The sequence below is a fragment of the Chlorocebus sabaeus genome, chromosome 3 (assembly GCF_047675955.1).
Source record: "Chlorocebus sabaeus isolate Y175 chromosome 3, mChlSab1.0.hap1, whole genome shotgun sequence".
Taxonomy (NCBI): domain Eukaryota; kingdom Metazoa; phylum Chordata; class Mammalia; order Primates; family Cercopithecidae; genus Chlorocebus; species Chlorocebus sabaeus.
Window position 1 is genome coordinate 49,134,180 of NC_132906.1, and position 23,209 is coordinate 49,157,388.

The following is a 23,209-nucleotide window of genomic DNA, read 5'->3' on the forward strand; positions in this document are numbered from 1 at the left end:
CTACAGGCGCCAGGCACCACGTCCGGCTAGTTTTGTTTTTGTATTTTTAGTAGAGACGGGGTTTCACGGTGTTAGCCAGAATGGTCTCGATTTCCTGACCTCATGATCCTCCCGTCTCGGCCTCCCAAAGTGCTGGGATTACAGGCGTGAGCCACCGCACCCGGCCCCTTTCTTCCTTAATATATTTCAAAGGCATGACTCCCAAGTCCTTGAGAAAGACATCCCTGGATTGTAAATCCTGTGAGAGGTTTTTGTTTTGTTTTTTTGTTTTGTTTTTTGTTTGTTTTTTTGGTTTTTTTAGATTTACATGTCAAAGGGGAAAATGAATTTTCAATTCCAGGTTTTCTAACATTTAATGCCCTTATAAATGGAGATCAGGACCTAGGCTCAGGAAGAAGCTTATCCAATATCCAATGAGGGAAATATTATGGCCATCCTTGCTAACTTTATCAGTTCCTCCTAGTGTTACTTTTCATAAAATAGAATAAGGAGAAATAATTCAGTTCCTTCAAGAGAGACTATGTCTGAGCATAGGTGTGTGTGAAAGAGAAAGTGTGTGTGTGTGTGTGTGTGTGTGTGTGTAAGTGTATGTGTGGTATTTCACAATAACGGACAGTGCTGTCAAATAAATATAAATTGGAATTTCGTGTGAACACCAGAAAAACAAAACTAAGAGCAAATGTAAAGAGTTCTTGGGATAAGAAAGACTCAAGAAAATGTTGCTTTTTGTTTACTAAATCTGATAGAATAAATTACTAAATAAAATAATCTGACTTTGTCAACACGTATAGGGCTTTCTGGCAGTCCTTTTATAAGAAAATAATTCCCATTTCTTTTTCAGTCTGTCTCCAAAAGAAATGATATGCCATCTAATCTCAATGTAAGCTCTCAATGTACCACAAAAAAGCAAATAAATCCAATGTCATTCTTGATTAAATAATCACCTTTTCAGGGCAAAGCCAAGAAGTGTTTTTTCCGCGCTCCCTGAAACAGGAACTGTGACCTAATTCTCATTCCTAATCACAGAATCAAAGGTTAGTATTTGAACAACCTGACACTCACTTTAAGCCATTCTATTTTTCTGCCAAAACTTCAACTTTGTTGACATTCCTTGATTATCCACACTAATGATTGAATCAGCTATTTTTGCCCTTGGATGTTTCTTGTTCTTTATATTCTGCACTACATTTTTTTCACACAATAGTATTCCCTGGTCACAATGTTAGAATTAATAATAAGTTAACAACTGATACAGACTGAATGTTTTTTATTTTTCCTGTAATCTTATTTAACCTTATAATTCCATTATTGTTATAATGACAGTTATTTGATTCCAGCAAGAAGTAATACATTTATGATGGCTGATGACAAGCAAGTTTAAACTTGAACTTCTTTGAACAAAGACCTTTTTTTTTTCTTTTGTACAGAAACTAAAATTATATACACTTTCCCAAGTCTTCCCTTTGCATAACAAAAAATAGAAGTTTCCTTGAGACTGAAATTTGGCATCATAATTAATTTTTTCTTTATTTTGAGAATTGCCCTCTGGATAAATTAAGAGAGAAGAGGGTGGGGAAAAAAGAGCCATTATGTTTTGTGTCTCCTCAGTGTAAATTAAATTGCTGGTTTGGGTCTAATGGGGGCATACATTTCCATGATAAAGGGAGAGATCTGTTTCGATTCAGGAATACAAATGGTTAAAAACAAGGTAAAGCTATTATCTACTCTAGGACTCTATTCTGCAGAGAAAACTCCTGGGTACTTCTAATAAGAAAGATACAGCAGAGCTTCCTGACAGGAACAGAGTGAGCCTTTGTTAGTCCTGGACTTTTCTGTCACTCACTTATAGATAATATCAAGCACTGTGACAGAGACAAGGTATATATGACTGCTACTTAGACAATGGGAATGCTAAGCCTCTAATTGAATTTCTCTCTGAGAAAAAGACATTTTCTTTGGGGAAAAGTAACATTTTGTCAAGTAAAAATGATCTGCTAATTGTAGAAAATTTCTCAGTTTAGATATAATTGATCTTAGTTTTATACTTAAGTCTCATTACCCTCTCCACATTACCCATTTGCAGCTTCTTTACAGTATGCCTGTGCTTGCTAGAGTAAAAGTAGATTTTTTTTTTTTTTTTAGTTTCTAGAATCTTATTCATGGAAAATCTTCATCTAAGTGGTGTTTTCACATTTAAAAAGCCACCTAACAAAATGTCCAAGTATTGTTTTATTGCTGTCTTCCTAATTATTCATGTATGTCTACGTGTATAGAATCACAATTACTTATACTTGTTGATGTCATGTATAAAATGTTGAAATTCTATACTGTTACTCTAGATGCACAGTCAAATGCACTATTTTCAAAGCACATTGAATACTCGTAGCTTTTCTTTTGCCTGGAGGCATAGAAGGCACACAGCTTCTTTATCATCATCTGTTTAACTCCAAACCTTTTCTGAAAATTGAAACTTTCTACTTTGTGTATGTGTCTTTATTTCCCTCCTTCTGTTTACTGATATGATTGATTTTACATTCCCATTACTTTATAGGAAAATATGGACAGATAAAAATTGTGACTCCCTTGTGTTTGAAGATCTGTTCATCACAGAAGGAATATTGGCTTCCGTTTTGTGTGAAAACTCATGTAATGGCATCTTGTGCGAGTTTAATGTCAGTAAGGGTGGATGAGTCATTTTGTTACATTTGTGTATGAGATAAGCACTATTAGGATTTAAGATTAGTGTAAATTGTAAAAGGACAGCAAATAAGCAAGGATTTGTTTTTTCTTATTTTTTTTCAAATATTTTATGTTTTGAACAGAGTTACTGAAAAGAGACAAATCCAAATGCCTGTAAGAGTGAGAATTTTCCGCATGTTCTCCCAAGATATGGTGACAAAAAATAAACATTCATTAATAACGAAAGCTTAATTTTATTTTTTTGTCTAGATAGAATACAATGAAGATGATGATTTTTAAATGAATATATCTATTGTTAATTTTATATGACTATAAAGAAAATTACTAGTTAAATTTAGTACTAGGTGTTTGAAACTCATCTCTCTTTGCAGCCACAGAAAATGACATCTACTTTTTCTAGCTCTAGTGTTTATATGAAAATCTGTCAATCATTTTGCAAGATGTTTTATATCTAAGTGTATCTGTCAGGAAGTCCTATTCAAGATCCATTGGAGTTATTCTGGGCAAACAACAGAAGTAAATCCTTTTGGAAATATTAAAAGCAATTACTAGGCCCAAAAATGTTTGTGCAAATTTGAAAAATAAAAAGTAAATTTTGGAAATACGTTGTCAAGTCACAATCTATTTAAAGGTAATATATATATATATATTTTTTGAGAGCTTATTTTAATATCTTAAGTAGTATAAAAATTATTTTTCTTTTTTATTCTGAAGGAGAAATTTATTTCAATGGGTCAATCTGAAAGAGCTATTTGCCAAATGGCTTTCTTTCCAATACTTAATGAAAAGATGCATTTTGTACTACTTTCAAAAAGGTAAAGATTTTTCAAAAAAATCGCCCATTCCTTTGCTTAATATGCCAGAGTGATTTTGATTGCTTTTGAAATTCTAAAATGATAGATAAATTAGAACCATGGTTTTATTATCATGTCAACTGGACCTTAGTTTCTATACTCTTCAAGGTAGACAGAAGAATCTGAGGCATGATCAACAACTTATTAAAAAAAAACCTTAAATGCCCTACTTACCAAGCAATTAAACTGTTTAAAAAGACAAAAAAAAAAAAAAAAAAAAATGCCTGTAATACTGCTTTTCCAAGTGTGTGAAAACTATTTGTAAAATAAATTATTTACAATAAAAATTTAATTGTATTATTTTAAAATATGTAAAGCTATCTATAAAGACAGCAGGCATACAACAAGGTTATGAATGCTTTAAAATCTCAAAATTCTACATTTTCCACTTTCTTTTTATTAACCTGCAAGAGGGATGCTTATGTGAATATTCTGCCTTCTATAAAGTTGGTGCTATTTTATTTCCATTTTATAGATGAAGGAATAGAAACTAGAAGATGTTAAATAACATGTCCCCAAACAGATTTTCTTGATGCAATTTTTACTTGCTTTCATGAGTTAATCAGAATTACACAATCATATTTATTTTCAAACACATTTCCGTCTGCTTACTTCCACAATACCTCTATTCAATATTGGTGGAGAGATTAAAGTGGAAGATTTGGGCAGTTACCCATGCTGTGACTTCAATCAATTTTCTTAACCTCTCTGTGGATTTTGTTTCTCCTTTCTAAAATGTGTATTTTAATAATAATCCTAACAATATTTTATCATTTTTTAAAATTGATGTATTTCAAAGTGAATTGTAATCTGCAGTGGTAACTATTTATTATAAGTTAACAATGTATTGGGAGGTCAAGGCAGATGGATTGCTTGAGCTTAGGAGTCTGCAACCAGCCTGGGCAACACGGTGAAACCCTGTCTCTACTACAATACAAAAAATTAGCCAGATATGGAGGCGGGTGCCTGTAGTCCCAGCTACTCAGGAGGCTGAGGCAGGAGAATGGTGTGAGCTTGCAGTGAGCCAAGATCGTGCCACTGCACTCCAGCCTGGGCGACAGAGCGAGACTCCGTCTCAAAACAAAAAAAAATAAAAAAGAAAAAAGAAGAGCAATGTAGTCAGTTATATATACAACTCTTATTGAGTATGCACTGTGTTTTCAACACTAGTTTAGGACCTGATATTAATGTGGTTCTGAATTTAGTTTTCCTATTCTTGAAGACAGTATCAGCTAACTTCAATTCATATTATAATGATGTTGGCCTAGAAGTCACTTGTATTAGTTTGTCATTGCTGTGTAACAAATTACCACCTACTTAGTGATTTACAAAAACACAGTTATTAGTTTGTAGCCCCTTTATCTTTGCCACATAATATAATCATGGCGGTGATATCCCATAATATTTATAGGTTCTATAACACCCAGGGTGAAGGGATTATACAGGTTATGCAGAACAGAGGCAGAAAACTTGGGTACATTTTAGAATTCAGCCTACCGATCGCAGTATGCCAGGGTCACTTGATTTGAACGGTAGAGGATGGTGACAAATGTGTCTTATTCACAGAAGGCTATGAAAATAGGCTAGATTTGGAATGGGGAATGAAGAAGAAACAAGTGACACCTTTTCCATGAAGTAGACACTCTAAACCTGCTATCACTGAAACGTACTACTTTGACTTTGTACAATTAGCCAGTCTTGACAATCAGAATATGAAAGGCATGCTGAATTGCCAAATTATATTGAATGTGTCCTATATTGGTGTTACTCCCTGGTATCGCAAGACAAGACAAATTGCAATCCAGGGATCTGACTAATGAATGTATCAGAATAGTTATGATGACATTGGAAAAGAAATAGAATCTCAGTATTTTGAGATATTAAGCCAGAGATACATGTACATTGATAATGGCACAAAATTGTCTGTATTCATGACTCAGTCCTTGAAAGTTTATATTACAAAATGAACAATACAATCAATCAGCTATTTCTAGTCACTTTATATTTGATTCTTCTGTCACAATGGCTTTCCTCCTCACTTTCATAACCCAAATTGGAAAAGGACTGTCTGCAATGTGGACTGTAAAAAATAGTCCACATTTTGATGGATCCTTATTACTTATTAAATGTTTAATAGGCTGCAGGACTCACTCTAAGATCTGTTTCATTTCCCTTGGTGCATATAGTATTACTTGATAGGGGAAGGATACTATCCATTTTTGGAAAGTTTTATAAATAGTATTAGGAGAAACTTCGAGATACTTATTATTTTCTCCTATTTAAGTTACACTGAGTTGAATTTACAAGTATAATAACTTTAGTGAGGAAAATTACTAAAGTTAAAAAGAAAATAGTGGAGAGAAAAATCATTATCTGTATACAGAAAACTAAAGAATTAAAGAAACATATTTTTTGTGTGATTTACACGATCTTCAATGTAATCGGAATAGAGAAAGGTCACAGGGCTCAACAAGCAACCCCCTGCTGCTTTTCTCATCGCTGGTTTCCTGTGCACTCTATACACTCGTCTCTTCTCTTTGTCTAATACATATTGACTTTCTTATTCCACAGACTCTGTGATATTTTGCACAAGGTTAGTAACCCTGAAGATTTTCTTTCACTGCAAAACAAAGGGTCATTCTTCTAAAGATGTTTATATATCCTCGTTTGTAAATGTTGTTTAGAAGAGGAAGGAATGCTGTGGTTTAAGGTAACATAGTTTTTATAAAAATTTATTTCTTTAAAACCCTAATACAGGGTTTATAAGGCTTGACCATATGTACTCTGTATATGTGTATACAGTTTAATTATATGTAGAATTAATGTTTACCCAACCTAAAGCATGCACATGCTTGTATACAAATGTGTGCACATATATGTGCATGTTTGGGCATGCCCTCCCCTACTCCCACACACAGAAACACATGATCACACACACACACACACACACACATATACCTAAACCTGATTGGAACGAAAGATTAATAGAATTTGATTTTCTGGGACTAGTTGTCAAAAATTCAAGAGGATAAGATTGGTTATTTATAACTAGAAAAAAAATTGTCCCAGCCCTTTCTCCATTCTCAGGAAATATCCAGTGGGTTCATGTTTTTGTTTTACTTTTCTAGGAAACAAATGTTTTCTTATTTATCATGTTCAACATCACTGGTTGCTACTGTTCTCTAACTCCCTTTTTTTTTTTTCCTATATGTTTGAGTACATATTATTACCTCTCCCTTGATAAAGAGAATCTTCGAGAAAAAAAAAAAAAAAAGGTCAGACGAATGGAGTGTTTTCTTTCAGATACATTTATAATCCAAAAACCTACTTGTGGAGCACTTTTACTTCCCACTGCTGAACTAAAAATTTTGAGTATTGCTGTTGGATCCCTTGATTTTTCTCTTCTCTTCATTCAAGCCTCTTCCTGCTTCAACTTCTCCCAAAGCTCAAGCTTTTAAAAGCCTCTTAGAACTGACACACCACAGAAGTGAATACTCACACCTACTTAGTCCATTCCATTTTGTTTCATAGTATTTTTTTTAATTGGATATGATTGCAATTACCATTGGAAACACAATGGTACTCTTTTTCCTCTCTAGACCACTTATCTAAGTGTATATAGTGTGTGTGCTTGTGTTTAACCTAATATTAATATTGTCAAACTTAGCAAGCCAACCAATCAGCCATCTATTTAATTTGAATTTCAGATAATAATAGATAATTGTTTACTACAATTTGTATTTTAGATAAACATCAAACAATATTTTGGTATATTTCCCAAGCAACGCTAGAGATTATTGCTTCGATTGTTGCTTTTCCATGCAACACATTAGAATATTTTATTCCATAGTTGGATCAAATCTCTGTTTATCCTCACTCACCAAAGCGCTCTCTACTAGTTTAGCATGGTGCTAAGTCCTACACACGAAACCAAAACAAAACAACTGCAATGGCATCATCTTTTGCAAACAACTCAATCTCTTTCATTTTCATTTACCTCATCTGTAAAAGGGGATAATAATACCTGCATATCCAAATTAGAAATAAATTTTATATATGTATATATATATAGCATTCAATAAGAATTTTCACATAGAAAGTACTCAGTATTTTGTTTTTATAATTAGCAATGGTACTATCTGTTTTTGTTTCCTGAATATCACTGCACCTTAGCCCTTGATCTCTCTGAGAACTAGATCTTAGATTATTCTTTTTTTGAGACTTTTGTTTTGTTTTTGTTTTTGTTTTTGTTTTGAGACAGAGTCTCGCTCTGTCACCCACGCTGGAGTGCGGTGGCAATCTCCGCTCCCTGCAACCTCCACCATCCGGGTTCAAGCAATTCTCTTGTCTCAGGCTCCTGAGTAACTGGGATTACAGGGCCCAGGCTGGAGTGTAGTGGCAATCTCTGCTCACTGCTACCTACACCTCCCAGGTCCAAGTAGTTCTCCCTGCCTCAGCCTCCTGAGTAACTGGGATTTCAGGGGTCTGCCACCACACCCGGCTAATTTTTGTATTTTTAGTAGAGACGGAGTTTCGCCATGTTTGCCAGGCTGGTGGTAAACTCCTTGACCTATGGTCATCTGCCTGGCTCGGCCTCCCAAAGTAGATTATTCTTTTGAGTAGAATATAATCAGAGAAAAGTATATATGTGTGTATATATATATATATTTCAAATAATAGCTCTTATTGAGATATAATTCAAATATCTTACAATTCACTTATTGAAAGTGTACATCAATGGTTTTTATATATTCACAAAATTATGTTACCATCATAGGTATATATTCTGTGTAGATTCTAATTTTAAAAGGATGCAGATGATAAATGCATGCCGATGATAAAAATATTAAGAGATATAAAATATTATTATACAATCAATGGAAAGTCTTGCGTCCATGTCTTATGATCGGTCTCCTACTTCTGTTCCCAGAGAGAACTACTGTTAAGAGTTACTTTTCAAAATATCATCTCTGAACATATATGCATATGTACCTAAAATATAGAAATTAAGTAACGGTATGCCCAGTTGTGGGCCTTGATTTTTCCTCACTCGATGTGTATCTTGAAGATCTTTCCATATAAGCACACATAAGTCTATGATTCTGAATTACTGCATAATATGCCAGTACATTAATATAGCATACTTCGTTGTTATTATTGAGAGAGACAGGATCTCACCCTGTTGCCCAGGTTAGAACACAGTGTGTAATCATAGCTCACTCAATCTCCCAGGCTCAGGGGATCCTCCTGCTTCAGCCTTCCGAGTGGCTAAGTTTACAGGCACACGCCACCATGACTGGCTATTTTTTTTTCTCTCTTTTGGTAGAATAAAATAAAAATGTTACCCAAACTGAATAACATACTTTATTTAAACTGATTTATGATGATGGACATTTAGGTTTTTACAGTAATTTGCTATTATAAATGTTTTAATGGTAAATATTTTTGTTTATATTATCTTTATTCACAAGGAAATGTATCTATAAATTCAATTCTTAAACTTTAATTCTTGGATTAAACAGTATGCAATCTCTTTTTTTTTTTTTTTTTGCCAGCCAAGTATTATAAGATAATAGACACATTTTATAAATCCCTCATTTTCTGCAAATAAAATTCCTTAGCTTGTAGGCTTGTTTTATTACTGCCTCAACAACCTATAAACAAATACACAAATACCGTCTTCCTAGGATTTTGGAAAAGCTACTCAAATGCCATTAATTATGTGATTGCTTGTGTATAACATCACAGATTTTACTTTCATTACAGTTTACTTAATTTAATGGTTACTTAAGTAACCACTATTACTTATTTTAAGCATTAAATGTGTATGTCTATTCGTTTAATATATATGCCTATATGAAAGAAACAATATAGAGTACCAATGTGCAAAAAGGGACTTGAGTCAATCAATTTACTTAAATTCTCCATGCATTCTAAGCCTCAGTTTTCTTATTTTTAAAGGGAATAAAGATTACTTTTCAAGGTGACAGACTTAGCCTTTCCTTAGTCTTTGCCTTCTCTTCCTCCTAGTGATATGGACAGGAGATGGAAATACTGGGTCGAAGAGGGCAGTTCCCTGGCAAACCTCACCCTCAAGCCTGGATACCTGCTGTCCTAAATGAAAACAGGCATTTGTGTTTTCATGCTCCAAAAGTTGTCTTTTTGCCCGCCACATCCCCTGTCCTGCACCCATATGAATCCCGAACCCTAGGCTCCAGAAGCAGACCAGCAAACCCGCAGACCAGCAGAAGGACGGCGGAATGATGTGGCTGAGAAAGGGAGAAGAGGAACATCTGAATGCCAAGAGGAGTTCAGCTGGGGGCAGTCAGAGAGGAGTCCAGCCACAGGGCAGCCAGAATCCAGAGGAGGATCACCTTTCCACTCCATCCTCTTCTTCCGCCTCCCCATCCATCCTGCTGAAAGCCACTTCCACCACTCCATAAAACCTGCCATTCTTCCGTGGAGTCTGTGTGTGACCCGATTTTTTCCAAGGCACTGGACAAGAGCTTGGATACAGAAAGCTGTCACCGTGGCCCTCTGCCCTTGTGAAAAGACAGAGAGTCCACTGAGCTGATTAACACTCAAGCCATCTGCAGATGGCAAAGCTGAAAGAGCTCTGTGGCTCACTCCTGTAATCCCAGGACTTTGGGAAGCCAAGGCTGGTGGATCATGAGGTCAAGAGTTCGAGACCAGCCTAGCCAAAATGGTGAAACCCCGTCTCTACTAAAAATATAGAAATTAGCTGGGCATGGTGGTGTACAATCCCAACTACTTGGAAGGCTGATGCAGGAGAATCGCTTAAACCAGGGAGGCAGAGGTTGCAGTGGGCCGAGATTGCGCCCCTGTACTCCATCCTGGGTGACAGAGTGAGACACCTTCTCACAAAACAAAAACAAAAACATAAACAAAAACAAAAAAGAAACAGAAAAACCTCAAAAAAAAAAAAAAAAAAAAGAAAAGCTTTGTAACACTGGGGTTGCAGGCACTCACCCCTAGACACTACCACAGGGCTGGAGCCCAAAGCGCTTGCCCCAGCCTCTACATTTGCCCATCTGCATGCTTCCCCTCCTGCAAGAGGTTTGAGCAGCGAGATGAAAGAACAGGCAAGCATGCACGGGGAATTAGGGAACTCTTCCATTTCACTAGGTCACATTAAAAGATTCAAAAAGATATTAAAACATATGCTACACTATTCTTAAAAAAAAAAAAACAACTGCTATGTAAGCCAGTTTTTACTAGAATACAGGAGGTTACATAGACTAGAACTATCTGAAAAGAGTGGAAATTCTTCTGTAAAAAGTCCATATCTTTAATGTTGGAGAAGAGAAAGGCGGAACATGGCTTGGGTGACTCTACACTTCCAATATCCAAAGCAATATAGAGATATATAACTTTATAAGGCATAAAAACAATTAAAATACTCTACCAGGAGAAACATTATCATTACTTAGGAAATAATTATGTGGATCAAAAGTATGTTTACTTATTTCCAATTCACAATCCCAAAAGGAAGCCTGTCTGTTAATAAGCTCTCTCCATTTGCACTGAACCTACAGTTCAGTACATATTCATCCAGAAAGTAAAATGAAAATTCAACAAAATAATGCATTGCAAAAGAGAAAGGAAAGTAAATCTTGTGGCCCCCAAATCATTAAGCTACAGGGAAAAGTCAAGCTGAGAACTGCTTAGAGCAAACCTGTCTCCCATTCTATTCAAAGTCATTCCTCTGCTCACTGAGATAAATATGTGTCTAATTGACTCCTTTGGAAAGGCTAATCAGAAAATCAAAAGAATGCACCTGTTTATCTCTCACTTACCTGTGACCTGGAAGCCCCTCCCTGTTTCAAGTTGCCCTGCCTTTCTGGACAGAGCCAATGTACATCTTACAAACACTGATTATGTCTCATGACTGTCTAAAATGTATAAAATCAAGCTGTGCCCTGACCACTCTGGACACAGGTCTCAGGACTTCCTGAGGCTATATCATGGGCACGTGTCCTCTATCTTGGCAAAACAAATTTTCTAAATTAACTGAGATCTGTCTAAGATATTTGGTTTCACACAACTAAGATTATACCTAAATTTCAAAAATAAACAATGAGTTATAAGACAATTGAAGACAGCTAATAGCAAAAAAGAAAAAGCCTAAGGTGAGTAAACAGAACATTTACTCAAATAAATACATATTTTAAAATTATAATTACTGATCTTAGAGATATTCTAAAATATATTCAAAAATTAAGAATTGAAAAGGAGTAATATGAGTAAATTAAAACTATGATTGCTAAAATTAAAAGTTAAAATCAATTAAGAACATGATGATTTGATTAGCTATTTGCAAGACAGACCCATGTATATAGTCCAGAATATAAGAAAAAAAAATTAGATGAAAAAGTTGAGATAAAATTAAGAGATACAGTTAATTGCTTTTATGATGATCTTAAAGAATTCAATAAAATTTTTGGAAAGAATTAAGCAAGGAAATTATTAAAGAAATTCATGAAGAACTTTTCAAAAGCAAAATTAAAATAGAGTTGTTTGAATTGAAAGGGCAATTCAGTGCCAATCAGTTTGAATGAAAAAAAAAATCCAACAGCATAAAAGGATTTCAGAGGACCAAACACAGAGAAAGATCTTAAAATCTTTCTTAAAGAAAAAACACATGATCTAAATGGAACGAGAGTTAAATTGTCATCAGGAATCTTTCATCACGAAGAATTTAGGAAGACAATTGAGCAGTAGCTTCACAGTTGAGAAGGATCATATTTTTGAATCACAAATTTTATACACATGAAAATCATAGGGAGAGTTTAGCTATTAATAAAAGGTAACCAAGCTAAGATAAACTTACATGTACAAAGTTTTATTATTATCACATAGCATATACCTGTTGGAAAATGGCTCCTCCTTAGCAATCATCCATGTCTTCACATCTGCCATATAGGCACAGCTAAGTCACAGGCTTACCCATCTCTTGGTGTAACACTATGTGTTGCTTCCTGGAATATGGTGATCTGAGCAGTCTTCCCAGGAGCTGTACACAGATGTTTTACATATACCTGCCTGGATGTTTTACATATACCTTCAGATATGGAACATTCCACCATATCCATCATTTGGCTAAAAACCTCCCTTATTAACTACTTGGTATCATCTGTCATCTGGCCTCTCTGATTTAAAGTCATCCTGTGGGATGTAGGAAGCCAACATGACACTGATCTTGCTTATGCTATCTGTGTAAATTATAAACTGCCCAAACCCTTTCATATGAACTCATTGTCATTTTACTGACCAAATCCATGAGACTGTGGCAAGCCAATCTCTAGCAGTTGTGTCAGAGTTAGACAGCACATTTGCTGCTTGGCCACTTGCAAATAGAAGTTTATCATCTAAGTACTGTTAAAAGAGATGCAGGCTCACTGTTTTCTTCTTCCTCTTTTTTTTTTTTTTTTTTTTTTTTTTTTTTTGTTTTTTGTTTTTTGTTTTTTTTTTTTGAGATGGAGTCTCTTTTTGTCACCGAGGCTGGAGTGCAGTGGCATGATCTCGGCTCACTGCAACCTTGGCCTCCCAGGTTCAAGCGATTCTCCTGTCTCAGCCACCTGAGTAGCTGTGATTACAGGCGTGTGCCACGATGCCCAGCTACTTTTTGTATTTTTAGTAAAGACAGGGTTTCATCATGTTGGTCAGGCTGGTCTGAAATTCTTTTTATGTTGTTGTTGTTGAGACGGAGTCCCGCTCTGTCGCCCAGGCTGGAGTGCAGTGGCCGGATCTCAGCTCACTGCAAGCTCCGCCTCCCAGGTTTAAGCCATTCTCCTGCCTCAGCCTCCCAAGTAGCTGGGACTACAGGCGCCCGCCACCTCACCCGGCTAGTTTTTTGGTTTCACTGTGTTCGCCAGGATGGTCTCGATCTCCTGACCTCGTGATCTGCCCGTCTCGGCCTCCCAAAGTGCTGGGATTACAGGCTTGAGCCACCGTGCCTGGCTTGGTCTGAAATTCTTGACCTCAGGATCCGCCCGCCTCGGCCTTCCAAAGTGCTGGGATTACAGGCGTGAGCCACGGCTTCCAGTCGTTTTCTGTTTGTTTCAGTCTTTGCTCTATTTATATTGGCTTCTGTCCTCATTCTTGTTGTCTCATGGTCACATGATGGCTTTAACTGCTCCTGATGAGTTTCACAATTAATGTACAAGACATTAAGGAGGTTGCAGAGGGCAGTTTACATGACATCAGCTGAGTTGTTGGTTTTGGTTGTTGTTGTGGTTTTTAATTTGCATGTCTTCAGGAGACATTTTTTTTTTTTTTTTTTTTTTTTTTTTCTATTGATATGTCCTTCTGTTAGCAGAATTTCACTTAGGTTCACCAGACACGACTGTGTTTCTTCGCCATTCATAGCTGTCAGGAAGCTGAGAATTAAGTACTGAGACTGAATTTCACTCTCCTAAGGCTTTATATTAGAGGCTGACAAGGGAACTTGGAGCTGGGAAAGAGTATTAAGTAAACCAGTCATACTCTTTGTAACACAAACCAAATTAAGTTTAAGGTAAAAAAATAAAGACAATTTCAGACACACACAAACAAAAACTCAGAAAATCTACCTTTCACAGACGATGCCTAAAGAAAAACTTACTTGATGATATACATACATACGTGTGTGTGTGTGTGTGTGTGTGTATACCTTAAAAGTCAAACAACAAAAAGGGGAGGAAGTTCTGGAATTAAAGCAACATTAAGCCAAACCCAGGAGTAGAAGTTTTTAAAATGTGGAATGTTAAAAGATGGCAAAAAATAAGAGGTCTGAAAAACATATTGCCAAAAGAGTGTTATATTACAGTTCAAGGAAATTTATAATATTATGATAACTGCAAATCAAATATTTTCTATAAATAAGGTGAAAAAGTAATCTAAAACTCTAAAATAAAAGCTATTCAAAAAGCCTTATTCTATCTATGTCAAAAAATGTAGTGCAACTTTTAAGCAATCAAGAAACATATACTTATTGATATAATTTTGTTTTTTTCTTTATGAGTTCAATTATATAATTTGAACTTGAAGTAAAAAGTAGTTACTTAAGCATGATATTGTGAATCTTGTATATTGCTTTTTAGTTTGTTCAATCAACGTACACACACACAAAAATAGACTGAATTCTAGTTGAAGCATCTGAATACTATAAACTTTAATAATGTAAAAGAACAGTATATTCAACATAAATCAAGAGACACTATGAGACATGAACCATGTTTAGAGTTTCCATAAATGCCTTCTATAACGGATCAAGGATGAGTTTTATGTATATATAGTCAGGTGAAAGACTAATGAACAAAAACAAAAATTTGGAGGCTAATTTGGAAGGAATTACAACAGGTAGGACAAATTCTCTAATACTCTTATTTCTTATGTTGGGGGATCAATACATTTTATCTAAATACAGTGAAATAAGTAGACAAAGTATAAGCATAATATTTAATATTTTGATATTTTCTTGATACCTATAAAATGACCTAAAAATATAAATGGTAAAAGTTAAAGAACTCAGTAAGGCCCTGGATATTTTATCACTGAATAAAGTAGCCCACTGAATGGGCTACTTTTTAAATTTTACAGCTTTGTTTCCCTAGTTCATTACATTTAAGATGGTGCAAATCAAAAGTATGATTTTTTACCAACTCAGAAAAGAAAATGCTGCAAATTAAACTGTTTTAATTCGTTACTAAAATTTAAAATTTTAATTTTATACTTTGAAAGAGTTCTGTCAGACTTATATATGTATATATATGGAGAGAGATTTTTTTAAGCATACATCACCATAGTGAATAACTGATGAAAAACATAAGTAAAATAAATCAGTTTAGGTATTTTTAAAGTTTTTTATATGAAGAGGTTGAATCACTGTTCCTCTCAGTTTTAGTAATGTCTGTGTGGTTTCTTTTTCCCCAAAATATATTCTCTATTGAACTATCAAGACAGTTAATGATACATGATTTTCTTCAAATATTGCTCTACTGTGTCTCCAGAACTTTCTTCTATGAGATGGAGACTGGAGACTGATTCTACAAGACTTGTTGCTCATACTCCATTTGTCTTACTAGCGTCTATGTAAGATTTTTAAAATATAAACAAGTCATATTCCTTTCTTAGGTAGTTCTCAAATAGTTTGTTGATGGAAATCTTGATCTATCAGTTGTATTATAATGTCACAAAGAACAATGACATCTGCTCATGTTCAAGCAGTGATATATTTGTCATATATTTATTTTTAATTTTTTAAAACTTTTATTGTGGGTTTAGGGGTACATGTGTAGATTTGTTATATAAGTAAACTGTGTGTCTTGGGAGTTTGATTTACAGATTATTTCATCACACAGATAATAAGCATAGTACACTGTAGGTATTTTTCCTGATCCTTTCCTTCCTCCCCACCTCCATCCTTTAATAGGCCCCAGTGTCTGTTGTTCTTCTCTATGTGTCCATGTGTGCTCCCGTGATTTAGCTCCCACTTATGAGAACACGTAGTATTTGGCTTTCTGTTCCTGTGTTAGTTTCCTTAGGATAATGGCCCCCAGCTCCATCCGTGTTGCTGTAAAGGACATGATCTCATTCGTTTTTATGGCTGCATGGTATTCCATGGTGAATATGTACATTTTCTTTATCCAAGTCTACTATTGATGGTCATTTAGGTTAATTCCACATCTTTGCCATTGTAAATAGTTATGAGATGAACACAGGAGTACATGTGTCTCTATGGTAGAATGATTTATATATATTTATATTTTTGGGTATGTACTCAATAATGAAATTAATTGGTAGAATGGTAATCCTGTTTTAAGTTATTTGATGAATCACTGCATTGCTTTCCCAATGGGTGAATTAATTTACACTCCATAGGCTCAAAATAAGGAAATGGAGATAAATCAGTCAAGCAAATGAAAAAACAGATAAAAGCAGAGGTTGCAATCCTAATTTCAGACAAACAGACTTCAAACCAACAATTTTTTTAAAAAGATGAACAAGGGCATTATATAATGATACAGGGTTCAATTCAACAAGAAGACCTCACTGCACTAAACATACATGCACCCAACATAGGAGTATCAAGATTCATAAAGCAAATTCTTAGAGACCTACAAAGAGACTTAGAAATTCCCACACAATAATAGTGGGAGACTTCAACACCCCTGACAGTAGTAGACAGATCATCAAGGCAGAAAATTAACAAAGATATTCAGGACCTGAACTCAATACCTGATCAAATGTATCTAGTAGACATCTACAGAACTCTCCATCGCCAAACAACAGAATAAACATTCTTCTTATCACTACATGGCAAATACTCTAAAATTAACCACAAAATCAGACGTATAAAAATACTTGGCATATTCAAAAAGCCCTCAGATTATACCAACCACATTCTTGGACCACTGTGCAATAAAAATATAAATCAATACTCAGAAGATCACTCAAAACTGTATAATTACATGACAATTAAATAACCTGCTCTTGAATGACTTTTGGGTAATTAATGAAATTAAGGAAGAAATCAAGAAATTCTTTGGAACTAATGAAAGCAAAGACACAAAGTACTAGAATCTCTGGACACAGCTCAGACAGTGTTAAGAGAAAAGTTTATAGCACTAAATGCCTACATCAAAAGGTTGGAAAGATCTCAAATTAACATACTAACATCACAACTAGAAGAACTAGGGAAACAAGAACAAACCAACCTCAAACTTAGAAGACCAGCAATAACCAAAATCGGAGCTGAACTGAAGGAAATTGAGACTTGAAAAACTATACAAAAATCAATGAACCCAAGAATTGGTTCTTTGGGAAATTAATAACAGAGATCTACCAATTGCTAGACTAATTAGAAATACAGAAGATCCAAATAAACACAATTAAAAATGATAAAACAGATGTTACTACTGACCCCACAGAAATACAAGAAAACTATCAAAGATGACTATAAACACCTTTATGTATACAAACTAGAAAATCTGATAAATTCCTGGACACATACAATCTCCCAAGACTGAACCAGGAAGAAATTAAATTCCTGAACAGACCAATAACAAGTTCTGAAATTAAATTGGTAATAGAAAACATACCAACCAAAAGAAGTCCAGGACCAGACAGATTCACAGCTGAATTCTACAAGATGTATAAAGAAGAGCTTGTACCATTTCTATTTCTACTGAAACCATTTTAAATAATTGAGAAGGAGAGACTCCTTCCCTACTCATTCTATGAGGCCAGCATCATACCAAAACGTGGCAGAGGCACAACAAAAAAAAGGCAATTTTAGGCGAATAGCCTTGATAAACACAGATGCAAATATCCTCAACGAAGTACTATCTTTGTTGTTTAATGCTATTTGGTGGACAGAAATTATAAGATTTCATCAATCATAGATGCATCTTGACTTTAAAAATGTTAAAATGTGGAAAAAACTATGCAGCTTATAATTGATGAAAAGCAATGCTTGACCTATAACTGTAGAGCTTTCTTGCTACTGAGTGATAAGTGATATGGCTCTCAAGTACTGACTTCTCAGATATTTAATGTTGAATCAATGCATAGTTTCTGTCCTCCATTTTAATGTACATGTCAGCTACCATAATTTTTCAATGAATATAACATTATTTTATCCTGACTTTCAATGTATATAGCATAAATAATAATTTTCTTTCTGCCTTTTATATTCTCCTTTATTAGTACTAAGAAAGAATATTTAAATGTGATTTTAGGGGTATAAAAAGTAGTGATTGGTTTAACAAAATTGGACTACATGTATTCTAAAGGTCTCTGGTAAAAGAGAGACACAGGTGTTATAGATGGCCAGGAAAATCATTTGACCTTGAAGATTGGGGCCGTGCACCAGATTATGCACTATAATTATAAAGCTTATCATCTCTGCTCAGTATGGGGCCTATTTTGTGAATTATCAGAAAGGCAAATTATTTTGTCATATAGTGGGGTAAGTTCTAGATGAGGTTAGTCCAACAGAAATGCAATTTGAACCACATATGTAATTTCAATTTTTCTAGTACTCACAATAAAAAAGGTAACAAAAAAATAATTTTTTATTATATATAACAAAGTCTTAACAAAATTATTTCAACATATCAATTTAAAAATGTTTATGAAAAATTTTACATGTTTTTGGTGCTTCATCTTCTAAATTTGCTGTGTGCTTTGGACTTAACAGCACATCTCGATTTGTACTAGTGTTCAATAGCCAAATGTGGCTTGTGGCTAACATACTAGATGATACAGTTCCAAATTTTAAATACCAGGGTAGTTCTAGACTATAGATACTATTGTCTTTGAAATAACTATTCCCAGCTTCCATTTTAATCTACCTGCCTATGGCCAAATAAATATATGTGTGGTGCTATGATTCCAGGTTCACTGGTTTCTTAAGCAGCAATAGTCACTGAAGTGCTGATGTATATATGAAGAGGGAAGCGTGGCATCAAGTCTATGAAATGCTATAGGCCTCAGGTTGTGGAGACATACAGGAAGAAACTTCAAGAAAACCTGTTCACTATTGGAATGGCAGTAGAAGGCTGATATGGAGAGAACTGGTCATTTGTGTATGTGATCTGCCTTGCATCTTAGCCTCTCTTTTCAGGCCTGGATTTTGAGAGTGAGAGTTTCTATTTTTGTTTTTCTTCTTGACATTCTCTCTCTCTCTCTCTCAGCTCTCTTCCATCTCTCTCTTATTTCTGTTGCTAGTCCTGTTTTCCTCATACAGATCCAAAATTTTTATATCAAACTTGATTCCTTTACTATTTTATTATCTTCCTTTCCTTTCCTTCCTCTCTTTGCTCTCTACCAATGTTTGTTTGTTTTTCACCTCTGTTTTTTCTGTCTTAAGACATAAAATCCATTCACTGTTTTTCCATTATGAGATGCAGTAATGTGTTTTCCCTTTGATATTAGTACATCCACATGCTCAAGCACGAATTGCACACTCTATTACTACTGCCTAACCCTGTATTTATGCAGAACATCAGCTACTTGCCATGGTTTTGTTGTATTTAATGCTTGCTTATAATTTATTCTCCACATAATTTCTTACATTTTATCTGACTCTTTTTCATCAGAATGCCTTCGACATTCTCAGCTGTATTCCTCAAGCAGTGTTTTGCTCTGGTAGGCACTCACAAATCTTTATTATTGCTGTATGCTTGGAAAGAAAGATTAAATAGTTATTAGTTTCTACTTGTCTAAAACAGTCTGTTTTTGCTTTTTAAGAACACAGAGTTTTTAAATGTAACATTATTTTTAGGCATTTTAAACACAAGAATAGGCTAATTGATAAATCTATTTAGCCAATTAATGAAGCCATCGCTTATAAAAGTGGACATAAGGCCGGGCGCAGTGGCTCAAGCCTGTAATCCCAGTACTTTGGGAGGCCGAGACAGGCGGATCACGAGGTCAGGAGATCAAGACCATCCTGACTAACAGGGTGAAACTCCATCTCTACTAAAAAATACAAAAAACTAGCCGGGCGAGGTGGCGGGCGCCTGTAGTGCCAGCTAATGTAGTCCCAGCTACTTGGGAGGCTGAGGCAGGAGAATGGGGTAAACCCAGGAGGCGGAGCTTTCAGTGAGCTGAGATCCGGCCACTGCACTCCAGCCTGGGCAACAGAGCGAGACTCCGTCTCAAAAAAAAAAAAAAAAAAAAAAAAAGTGGACATAAAATTTAAAAAATACACACACACACATCTTTTGTTAGAAGTTGTAATAAAGCCCCCATCTGGAAAAATAAAAAAAACTTATAGAGGCTTGATTTAGTTTTACATTAGGTATCACTGAACAATGTAGACTTTACAAAAATAAAATACAAGTCTATAAATAGGCATCAAAAGAAAAAAAATAAAAGACTAATAAATACTTTATTTTGAAATTCATTATTCCAGAGGAAAAGCAGCTACATAATTCTCTGGACTAACTTTATTAAGATCTTATGTACCAAATACTCTTCCAAGTGAGTATATCCAAAAACATAATAAATATTTATAGTAACCTAAGGAAGTTCATTTCCATTTAACAGATGAGGAAACTGAGATACAGAAGAATAGCAAGAAAGTAGTGGAACCAGGATTTAATCAAAGGACATACATTTTCAGAATTGATTTTCTAGACAGCTATATCATATTATTTCTTATCAGGTATATATGTCTTAAGATAATGAGGAGAACAGGGAACTATGACATAGGCACTTTTATTAGGCTGCTAAGATTAATTACTATAAATGTCAGTATTCAACTTACACTAAAATGGCAAAGTGCTAACCATCCTCTAGTATCTGTAATCATCCAACATTAAGTTTTTGGCCAGTGTCAAGGTTGCTTGGAATGAAGACTACATTTCCCATCATCCTTGAACCTAGATGGGGCATGTGACTAATTTCTGACTAGTGTGATGTTAAATGTAACTTAAAAAAATTTGTTAATCTTCGGGGTTGTGTGCTTAAAGAAAAATATGACCGAGTTATACATGCTTTTTCTCTTTTCCCCTTTGCCGTTCCCCAGTGAGTAGAGTGTACACATGGTGGTGAGTCACCTTAAACTCTGAAGTCAGGTCATTCCAAGAAGAATGTTTTCCAACAAAACAGAGGGCACTAGCATCACAGACAGACTCATGTCAGAGTCTCCATATTAACCACAATTTACATTAGAGATAAATAAATGTCTATTTGCTTTAAACAACTGTTACTCTGGTTTGTTTGTTTGTTTGTTTTTTGAGACAGACTTCGTTGAAACACAACAAAGTCTCACTGGAGTGCAGTGGTGTGATCATGGCTCACAACAGCCTTGACCTCCAAGGCTCCAGTTATTCTCCCCCCTCAGCCCCTCAATTAGCTGGGATTAAAGGCACGTGTCACCATGCTTGGCTAATTAAAGAAATTTTATTGTTGTAGTGATGGAATCTTGCTGTATTGCCCAGCCTTGTCTTGAACTCCTGGGTTCAAGTGATCCTCCCACCTCAGTCTCCCAAAATGCTAGGATTACAGGCATGAGCCACTGTGCCTAAACAATCTGAGCCTTTGCTAAAGCAGCATATCCAGTGTCCTAAGTAATACAAGTGGGCTGAATCTACTGTGTAGTTCTCTATATCAGTTATCACCAATCATTTTCCATGCCTGTCCCACATCTTCCGTTTAGGAGCTGGTAGAATTGTCTGCTGGAGAAAAGACAGCAGAGCAGGTAATATTATATTTCTACTATGCCTCTGTTCATGAATTTTATATCCAGCGTTCCTTACCTGCTTATAAATGACACTGTGCATGTATTACCTGCACATGTACACACATACACTTTAGAGACAGGGAAAACAGTTCTGCCCAAAAAGTATGTCTCTACAAGACATGTAGATGACAATGTTTTCAGGAATATTGTAATCTTATAAAAAGGTCTCCTTGGAAAACCTAAGCTAACTTGATTTATTCCGATTGACTGAGACAGCGACTAAAGAAAAGTCTTAGTTTGCAGAAGTCTGTGAAAGAAATAATCTATTTAGTTCTTTTAGACGTTGAAAGGTATGAGTTTTTCATGCCACTAAATAGTATCAGAAATATCAGTTAAGTCGATGTTCCAGCTCATAGATTTTTCTCACTATTCCCTGAAAAACTGTGGGAGTGGGAAAAGAATTTTGTTATACTTGGTTTTAACTGTTTTCAATTTTTACCTTAGACAAACTGTGTATATAGAGTCAAACGGTACTCAGTTTGAAATAACTTGACACTGCATATATTAAACTAAACAGAAGGCAATGCAAGTACACTGAAACTGATTTAATATGCAATATTTATCTGTGGTAGAGAGAAACACAATTCAATTGAGGCTGATTCATCCTCCATTTTCTGTGCACAGAATTCCACAGGAGGTCATCTGCTATTATTTTATCCCTATTAGGTGTCCTTGAATATATTAGGCAGCAACAGAGTAACCTGTGATAATGGCAGACAAGGTAACCTACTCTTCCTCATGTAGCTAGCATGCAGCATGCAGAGCTTAAGTTTTTGGTTTTATCCCTCATCCACTTTGTGACTGTGAAATTGCCATGATTGTTTTTGAAAAAAAATAAAAAATGTGTTTTCACTTTGCTGGGCAACCTAGGAGGCCTTTTCATGCTATGTACTGCTTCTAACTCAGGATGAATATCATTTTTGAGTTTGAACAGATCTTACTTATCTTACTTTTGGTTAATTCTCTTGTCACAGCTCATTGATAGGACATGTTATTTAAAATAATTATCTATTTTTCTAGATTAGAGTGCTTGCTCTCCAAATATAAACAACATTTCTTTCTTCATATATATTTCCAACTATTATTTTCTAAAGCTAGACTTACTTAAGATTTATATACTCATAGGAATGGTATTCAGGAGGATAAATTTGATCTTTAAATATATTTAATTCAATTTTTTTGTTTTTACTCCTGCTTCATTAAGTTACTATGAATTCCTTCTAGTATTACGCTGCCATCAATTTTAGTAATCTGCTGTCATAAAAAAGACAGCCATCTAAGTTTGAGAGTGGTTTTAATAACCTTCATTTTAAAAAAGTAAAAAGTATTTGTGTATATACATACCACACACACATTAACACATTAAATATCTGTATTTAAATACACAGTAAAGCAAAACACA

The 23,209-nt window shown here is 35.0% G+C and overlaps 2 long non-coding RNA genes across 2 annotated transcripts in view; one reads left to right on the forward strand and one right to left on the reverse strand.

Moving 5' to 3' along the window:
• The window catches only part of LOC119627523 (uncharacterized), a 75,543-nt gene that overhangs the window by 37,508 nt on the left and 14,826 nt on the right, over window positions 1-23,209 (reverse strand). The gene's annotated exons all lie outside the window — the stretch shown is intronic.
• On the forward strand, window positions 950-10,018 carry LOC140711458 (uncharacterized). Its single transcript, XR_012092673.1, has 3 exons — window positions 950-1,034; window positions 3,415-3,515; window positions 9,585-10,018. It is a non-coding gene; the product is annotated as an uncharacterized lncRNA (long non-coding RNA).